Consider the following 9,679-nt stretch of genomic DNA (forward strand, 5'->3'; position numbering starts at 1 on the left):
AATGGACTGAGAGGAGTTGTTCCATCTTGTGAGAGAAAGAAATGGCCGTGTCCCTTGTGGAGTTCAGGGGAGGCGGGGCATGAGAATGATCAGCGGGACTCTTAAAATCTGAGCCAGGGAGGGTCAGGAGTGACAGCAGGAAACTTCTCCGCAAACAAGAGGCTTAATGAGGAATCTCAGAATCTAATTGGAAGGTTTTTGTAAGGGGTAAGGGAATCTGGGTGAAGGGAACAAGGGCAGACAGACACAGATAAAATACATGTCAAGCCTGATCAAGTTCAGGATCAGGACACGCTGCAAGGGCTGAATGGCCTCCCCTTAGCTCGAGGGTCTGATATAAATCTCCAAAGTTCAGCAGAGGACTCCTTCAACGTTCGATCAGAAAGGGTTCATGTCCCACTCTACAGTCTGGAGAAAATACTTCGGGATAACACTCCAAGTGCAGTTCAGAGGGAGTGCCGCACTGTCTGAGGGTGTGCCGCACTGTCTGAGGGTCAGTGCTGAGCGAGTGCCGCACTGTCTGAGGGTCAGTGCTGAGGGAGTGCTGCACTGTCTGAGGGTCAGTGCTGAGGGAGTGCCGCACTGTCTGAGGGTCAGTGCTGAGGGAGTGCCACACTGTCTGAGGGTCAGTGCTGAGGGAGTGCCGCACTGTCTGAGGGTCAGTGCTGAGGGAGTGCCGCACTGTCTGAGGGTCAGTGCTGAGGGAGTGCCGCACTGTCGGAGGGTCAGTGCTGAGGGAGTGCCGCACTGTCAGAGGGTCAGTGCTGAGCGAGTGCCGCACTGTCGGAGGGTCAGTACTGAGGGAGTGAAGCACTGTCGGAGGGTCAGTGCTGAGGGAGTGAAGCACTGTCAGAGAGTCAGTGCTGACGGAGTGGTTACTGTCAGAGGGTCAGTACAGAGGGAGTGCTGCACTGTCGGAGGGTCAGTACTGAGGGAGTGAAGCACTGTCGGAAGGTCAGTGCTGAGGGAGTGAAGCACTGTCAGAGGGTCAGTGCTGACGGAGTGGTTACTGTCAGAGGGTCAGTACAGAGGGAGTGCTGCACTGTCGGAGGGTCAGTACTGAGGGAGTGCTGCACTGTCAGAGGGTCAGTACTGAGGGAGTGCCGCACTGTCAGAGGGTCAGTGCTGAGGGAGTGCCGCACTGTCAGAGGGTCAGTGCTGACGGAGTGGTTACTGTCAGAGGGTCAGTACAGAGGGAGTGCTGCACTGTCGGAGGGTCAGTACTGAGCGAGTGGGCACTGTCAGAGGGTCAGTACTGAGGGAGTGCCGCACTGTCGGAGGGTCAGTGCTGAGGGAGTGCCACACTGTCGGAGGGTCAGTACTGAGGGAGTGCCGCACTGTCGGAGGGTCAGTGCTGAGGGAGTGCCGCACTGTCGGAGGGTCAGTGCTGAGGGAGTGCCGCACTGTCGGAGGGTCAGTACTGAGGGAGTGCCGCACTGTCAGAGGGTCAGTACTGAGGGAGAGCCGCACTGTCAGAGGGTCAGTACTGAGGGAGTGCCGCATTGTCAGAGGGTCAGTGCTGAGGGAGTGCCGGATTATCAGAGGGTCAGTGCTGAGGGAGTGCCGCACTGTCAGAGGGTCAGTACTGAGGGAGTGCCGCACTGTCAGAGGGTCAGTACTGAGGGAGTGCCGCACTGTCAGAGGGTCAGTGCTGAGGGGACACCGCACTGTCAGAGCTTTTTTCCTTCCCTGGCACATTCAATCCTTTATCTGCCCAACTGAGTTTCTCTGAAGAAGTGCCACTGGACTCGGGATGTTAACTCTGCTTTCTCTCCTAAAAGTTGAAGTTCTAAATTGGAGAAAGGCCAATTTTGACGGTATTAGGCAAGAACTTTCGAAAGCTGTTTGGGGGCAGATGTTCGCAGGTAAAGGGACGGCTGGAAAATGGGAAGCCTTCAGAAATGAGATAACAAGAATCCAGAGAAAGTATATTCCTGTCAGGGTGAAAGGGAAGGCTGGTAGGTATAGGGAATGCTGGATGACTAAAGAAATTGAGGGTTTGGTTAAGAAAAAGAAGGAAGCATATGTCAGGTATAGACAGGATAGATCGAGTGAATCCTTAGAAGAGTATAAAGGAAGTAGGAGTATATTTAAGAGGGAAATCCGGAGTGCAAAACAGGGACATGAGATAGCTTTGGCAAATAGAATTAAGGAGAATCCAAAGGATTTATACAAATATATTAAGGACAAAAGGGTAACTAGGGAGAGAATAGGGCCCCTCAAAGATCAGCAAGGCGGCCTTTGTGTGGAGCCACAGAAAATGGGGGAGATACTAAATGAATATTTTGCATCAGTATTTACTGTGGAAAAGGATATGGAAGATATAGACTGTAGGGAAATAGACGGTGACATCTTGCAAAATGTCCAGATTACAAAGGAGGAAGTGCTGGATGTCTTGAAACGGTTAAAGGTGGATAAATCCCCAGGACCTGATCAGGTGTACCCGAGAACTCTGTGGGAAGCTAGAGAAGTGATTGCTGGGTCTCTTGCTGAGATATTTGTATCATCGATAGTCACAGGTGAGGTGCCGGAAGACTGGAGGTTGGCAAATGTGGTGCCACTGTTTAAGAAGGGCGGTAAGGACAAGTCAGGGAACTATAGACCGGTGAGCCTGACCTCGGTGGTGGGCAAGTTGTTGGAGGGAATCCTGAGGGACAGGATGTACATGTATTTGGAAAGGCAAGGACTGATTAGGGATAGTCAACATGGCTTTGTGCGGGTAAATCATGTCTCACAAACTTGATTGAGTTTTTTGAAGAAGTAACAAAGAGGATTGATGAGGGCAGAGCAGTAGATGTGATCTACATGGACTTCAGTAAGGCGTTCGACAAGGTTCCCCATGGGAGACTAGTTACCAAGGTTAGATCTCATGGAATACAGGGAGAACTAGCCATTTGGATACAGAACTGGCTCAAAGGTAGAAGACAGAGGGTGGTGGTGGAGGGTTGTTTTTCAGACTGGAGGCCTGTGATCAGTGGAGTGCCACAAGGATCGGTGCTGGGTTCACTACTTTTTGTCATTTACATAAATGATTTGGATGCGAGCATAAGAGGTACAGTTTGTAAGTTTGCAGATGACACCAAAATTAGAGGTGTAGTGGACAGTGAAGAGGGTTACCTCAGATCACAACAGGATCTGGACCAGATGGGCCAATGGGCTGAGAAGTGGCAGATGGAGTTTAATTCAGATAAATGCGAGGTGCTGCATTTTGGAAAAGCAAATCTTAGCAGGACTTATACTAAATGGTAAGGTCCTGGGGAGTGTTGCTGAACAAAGAGACCTTAGAGTGCAGGTTCATAGCTCCTTGAAAGTGGAGTCGCAGGTAGATAGGATAGTGAAGGAGGCGTTTGGTATGCTTTCCTTTATTGGTCAGAGTATTGAGTACAGGAGTTGGGAGGTCATGTTGCAGCTGTACAGGATATTGGTTAGGCCACTGTTGGAATATTGTGTGCAATTCTGGTCTCCTTCCTATCGGAAAGATGCTGTGAAACTTGAAAGGGTTCAGAAAAGATTTACAAGGATGTTGCCAGGGTTGGAGGGTTTGAGCTACAGGGAGAGGCTGAACAGGCTGGGGCTGTTTTCCCTGGAGTGTCGGAGGCTGAGGGGTGACCTTATAGAGGTTTACAAAATCATGAGGGGCATGGATAGGATAAATAGACAAGGTCTTTTCCCTGGGGTCGGGGAGTCCAGAACTAGAGGGTATAGGTTTAGGGTGAGAGGGGAAAGATATAAAAGAGACCTAAGGGGCAATGTTTTCACACAGAGGGTGGTGCGTGTATGGAATGAGCTGCCAGAGGATGTGGTGGAGACTGGTACAATTGCGACATTTAAGAGGCATTTGGATGGGTATATGAATAGGAAGGGTTTGGAGGGATATGGGCCGGGTGCTGGCAAGTGGGACTAGATTGGGTTGGGATATCTGGTCGGCATGGACGGGTTGGACCGAAGGGTCTGTTTCCGTGCTGTACATCTCGATGACTCTATGACCTGCTGAGTTTCTGCAGCACTTGCTGCCTTGAGTTGGATATACAAGTTCTCATGGCGAATATTGGAAGATGAGTTGAGAATTTTTCCCAGTGTTCTTGATTCCTCAGTAACCACATACAAACAAACCTATATCCTGTTTTTTTAGATTAGATTGCTTACAGTGTGGAAACAGACCCTTCGGTCCAACAAGTCCACACCGACCCGCCGAAGCGCAACCCACCCATACCCCTACATTTACCCCTTACCTAACACTACGGGCAATTCATCTGACCTGCACATGTTTGGACTGTGGGAGGAAACCGGAGCACCCGGAGGAAACCCACGCAGACACAGGGAGAACGTGCAAACTCCACACAGTCGCCTGAGGCTGGAATCGAACCCGGGACCCTGGTGCTGTGAGGCAGCAGGGCTAACCACTGAGCCACCGTGCTGCCCACCGTGTTTGTGGCATCTAACTTTACAGATATTCTCTTTCACATTGATTATGCTTCCAAAATTAATCAGTTTGCTGTGTACATATATCTCTGTCAATACCTCGTCTCCCTTTCACCTTTTCCCACTGTCTCTGTTTCTCTGTGCCCTCCACTCTAGCTGATTCTTTCTTTCCCTGCTCCCTATGTCTCTTTCTCTCTGCTTGTCTCTTACCCTGCACCCTCCTTCTCTCTCTCTCTCTCTCTCTCTCTCTCTGTCTCTCTCTCTCTATGTCTCTCCCTCTGTCTATCTGTCTCTCTCTCTCTCTCTGTCTCTTTCTCTGACTCTGTCTCTCTCTGTCTCTCTATCTCTCTCTCTGTCTGTCTGTCTCTTTCTCTCTGTCTTCCTGTCTCTCTCTCTCTCTCTGTCCCGGTCTCTCTCTCTCTCTCTCTTTCACTCTGTCTATCTCTCTTTCTCTCTCTCTCTCTCTGTCCCGGTCTCTCTCTCTCTCTCTTTCACTCTGTCTATCTCTCTTTCTCTCTCTCTCTCTCTGTCTCTCTATCTCTCACTCTTTCTCTCTCTCTCTGGTGATAGTGGTGATTTCTTTCTGCCATTACCTGGTGGGTCAGGGTTCAGTTTCTCGTCCCCCCACCCCCTCCCCCTGTTGCTTTGTAAGTGCTGCTGTTGTCTCTGCTGCGTCCCCTGTGCTAGTTCATGTTCTGCACAGAGTACCAGTGACTTGCAGCACACTCACAAAAACAGTTGAAGCCCAAACCTCATCTAAGTGCTTCCCCTCGTCTCCCTGTTTTATCCCTGATTTTAAAATTATCATCCTTAATTTCAAACCCTTTCACAGAATTGCCCCCTCTATATCTCTGTGCCTTCCTCCAGCTCCTATCCCTGTAACCTCCTGACCCACAGAGCGCAGCCAGTGAGAGTAGGCAACACAGCCCCTCCACTATAACCCTCAACACCAGGGCTGTGCAAGGCTATAGACTCAATCCCCTACAATACTCCATAAACCCTCACCACGGTGTGGCCAAATTCCACCCCCAACTTCATTCACAAGTTTGCTGATGACACCTCCGCTGTAACTTGGATCTCAAACAACGACCAGGCAGAACACAGGAAGGGGATTCAGTGCTCAGCGTCATGATGTAAAGGCAACAATCTCTCCATGAACATCAGCCAAACGAAGGAGCTGGTCACTGACTTCAGGATGCAGAGTGGGGGGCACGCCCCATCGATGGAGCAGAGGTGGAGGTGATTGAGAGAGTCAAGTCCCTGGGAGGGACGATCACCAATGATCTCTCTTGGTCCAGCCACGTCGACACAATGGTCAAGAAGGCACAGCGTCCACATCCTCAGGAGGCTAAGGAAATTCAGCATGTCCACAAACCCTCTTACCCATTTTTATAGCTGCACCATCGAAAGCATCCGAGCTGGATGTGTCACGGTGTGGTACAGCAACTGCACTTCCTAAACCCGCAAGAAACTCCAGAGAGTTGTGACCACAGGCCCAGTCCACCAGGCTGACCAGCCTCCCATCCACTCTCTCCACCTATACACCCCACTGCCTCAGGAAAGCAGCCAGCAACAGCAAGCTCCTTCACACCCCCAATACATTCACTTTCACCCTCTTCCCTCAGACAGAGAATGAAAACTATGAATACATGGAAGAATACTCGCGAGAACAGCTTCTTCCCCACTCTTCTCAGACTTTGGAATGGACCACTGAGATGTTAATGTTGTTCCTTCTCTCTCTCTCTATCTCTCTCTCTCTCTCTCTCTTTCTCCCCCTGCACCTTCTCTGCGTTAGTAACACTGTATTCTGCACGCTGTTCTGCTACCACTCTGTGTAGTATGATCTGGCTGTACAACAGGCAAAACAACACTTTTCACTCAATCTGTTTTCAAACGCCTCAAGACTTGCTTCCTATCACAAACATTCCATAGGCTCAACACACATCCCTAACTCAATACAGCTCACTGTAACATATTGATATACCTCACTCTCTCTCATGGTAACACTCTGATATACCTAATACTCCTCACTCTAATGACATACCCTAACACCCATCGCTAAAACACTCTGACATGCCATGCACGTTTCTCACTGTAACATGCTGTAATACTGCACATCCCTCATTATAGCAGTCAGATATATTCAACACCCCTCACTGTAAAAGTCCCTGATGCACCCCACACGCCTCACTGTAACACTCTCTGATATACCCCTCACCCCTCACTGTAACACTCTCTGATATACCACACACCCCTCAGTGTAACACTCTCCGATATACCCCACACCCCTCACTGTAACACTCTCTGATATACCCCACACCCCTCACTGTAACACTCTCCGATATCCCCAACACCCCTCACTGTAACACTCTCTGATATACCCATTACCCCTCACAGTAACACTCTCTGATATACCCCACCCCCCTCACTGTAACACTCTCTGATATACCCCACACCCCTCACTGTAACACTCTCCGATATCCCCAACACCCCTCACTGTAACACTCTCTGATATACCCATTACCCCTCACAGTAACACTCTCTGATATACCCCACACCCCTAACTGTAACACTCTCTGATATACCCCACACCCCTCACTGTAATACTCTCTGATATACCCCACACCCCTCACTGTAACACTCTCCGATATACCCCACACCCCTCACTGTCACACTCTCTGATATACCCCACACCCCTCGATGTAACACTCTCTGATATACCCCACACCCCTCACTGTAACACTCTCTGATATACCCCACACCCCTCACTGTAACACTCTCCGATATACCCCACACCCCTCACTGTAACACTCTCTGATATATCCCACACCCCTCACTGTAACACTCTCTAATATACCCCACACCCGTCACAGTAACACCCTCTGATATACCCCACACCCCTCACTGTAACACTCTCCGATATCCCCAACACCCCTCACTGTAACTCTCTCTGATATACCCCACACCCCTCACTGTAACTCTCTCTGATATACCCCACACCCCTCACTGTAACACTCTCTGATATACCCCGCACCCCTCACTGTAACACTCTCTGTTATACCCCACACCCCTCACTGTAACACTCTCTGATATACCCCACACCCCTCACTGTAACTCTTTGATATAGACTACACCCCTCACTGTAACACTCTCTGATATACCCCACACCCCTCACTGTAACACTCTCTGATAGACCCCACACCCCTCACTGTAACACTCCACGATATACTCCACAACAAACCACTGTAAGAATCTCCAATATACCCCTCACTGTAACAAACTCCAATATACCCCACACCCCTCTCTGTAACACTCTCTGATATACCACACACCCCTCACTGTAACACTCTCTGATATACCCCACACTCCTCACTGGAACACTCTACGATATACTCCACACCCCTCACTGTAACACTCTCTGATATACCCCACACTCCTCACTGTAACACTCTCCGATACACCCCACACCCCTCACTGTAACACTCTCTGATATACCCCTCATCCCTCACTGTAACACTCTCTGATACACCCCACACCCCTCACTGTAACACTCCAATTTACCCCACACCCCTCACTGTAAAGCTCCGATATACCCCACACCCCTCACTGAAACACACCCCGATATACCCCACACCCCTAACTGTAACACTCTCTGATATACCCCTCATCCCTCACTGTAACACTCTCTGATACACCCCACACCCCTCACTGTAACACTCCAATTTACCCCACACCCCTCACTGTAAAGCTCCGATATACCCCACACCCCTCACTGTAACACACCCCGATATACCCCACACCCCTCACTGTAACACTCTCTGATTTACTCCACACCCCTCACTGTAACACTCTCTGATATACCCCACACCCCTCTCTGTAACACTCTCTGATATACCCCACACCCCTCACTGTAACACTCTCTGATATACCCCACACCCCTCACTGTAACACTCTCTGATATACCCCACACCCCTCACTGTAACACTCTCTGATATACCCCACACCCCTCACTGTAACACTCTCTGATATACCCCACACCCCTCACTGTAACACTCTCTGATATACCCCACACCCCTCACTGTAACACTCTCTGATATACCACACACCCCTCACTGTAACACTCTCTGATATACCCCACACCCCTCACTGTAACACTCTCGGATATACCCCACACCCCTCACTGAAACACTCTCTGATATACCCCACACCCCTCACTGCAACACTCTCTAATATACCCCACACCCCTCTCTGTAACACTCTCTGATATACCCCACACCCCTCACTGTAACACTCTCTGATATACCCCACACCCCTCACTGTAACACTCTCTGATATACCACACACCCCTCACTGTAACACTCTCTGATATACCCCACACCCCTCACTGTAACACTCTCGGATATACCCCACACCCCTCACTGTATCACTCTCTGATATCCCCCATGCCCCTAACTGGAACACTCTCTGATATATCCCAAACCCCTCACTGTAACTCTCTCTGATATACCCCACACCCCTCACTGTAACACTCTTTGATATACCCCACACCCCTCACTGTAACACTCTCTGATATACCCCACACCCCACACTGTAACACTCTCTGATATACCCCACAATCCTCACTGTAACACTCTCTGATATACCCCACACCCCTCACTGTAACTCTCTCTGATATACCCCACACCCCTCACTGTAACAATCTCTGATATACCCCACACCCCTCACTGTAACACTCTCTGATATACCCCACACCCCTCTCTGTAACACTCTCAGATATACCCCACACCCCTCACTGTAACACTCTCTCATATACCCCACACCCCTCACTGTAACACTCTCTCATATACCCCACACCCCTCACTGTAACACTCTCTGATATACCCCACACCCCTCACTGTAACACTCTCTGATATACCACACACCCCTCACTGTAACACTCTCTGATATACCCCACACCCCTCACAGTAACACTCTCTGATATCCCCCCTGCCCCTAACTGGAACACTCTCTGATATATCCCAAACCCCTCACTGTAACTCTCTCTGATATACCCCACACCCCTCTCTGTAACACTCTCAGATATACCCCACACCCTTCACTGTAACACTCTCTGATATACCCCACACCCCTCACTGTAACAATCTCTGATATACCCCACACCCCTCTCTGTAACACTCTCAGATATACCCCACACCCCTCACTGCAACTCTCTCTGATATACCCCACACCCCTCACTGTAACACTCTTTGATATACCC

Source organism: Chiloscyllium punctatum, chromosome 21, assembly GCF_047496795.1.
Source record: "Chiloscyllium punctatum isolate Juve2018m chromosome 21, sChiPun1.3, whole genome shotgun sequence".
In the NCBI taxonomy this organism is placed as follows: Eukaryota; Metazoa; Chordata; class Chondrichthyes; order Orectolobiformes; family Hemiscylliidae; genus Chiloscyllium; species Chiloscyllium punctatum.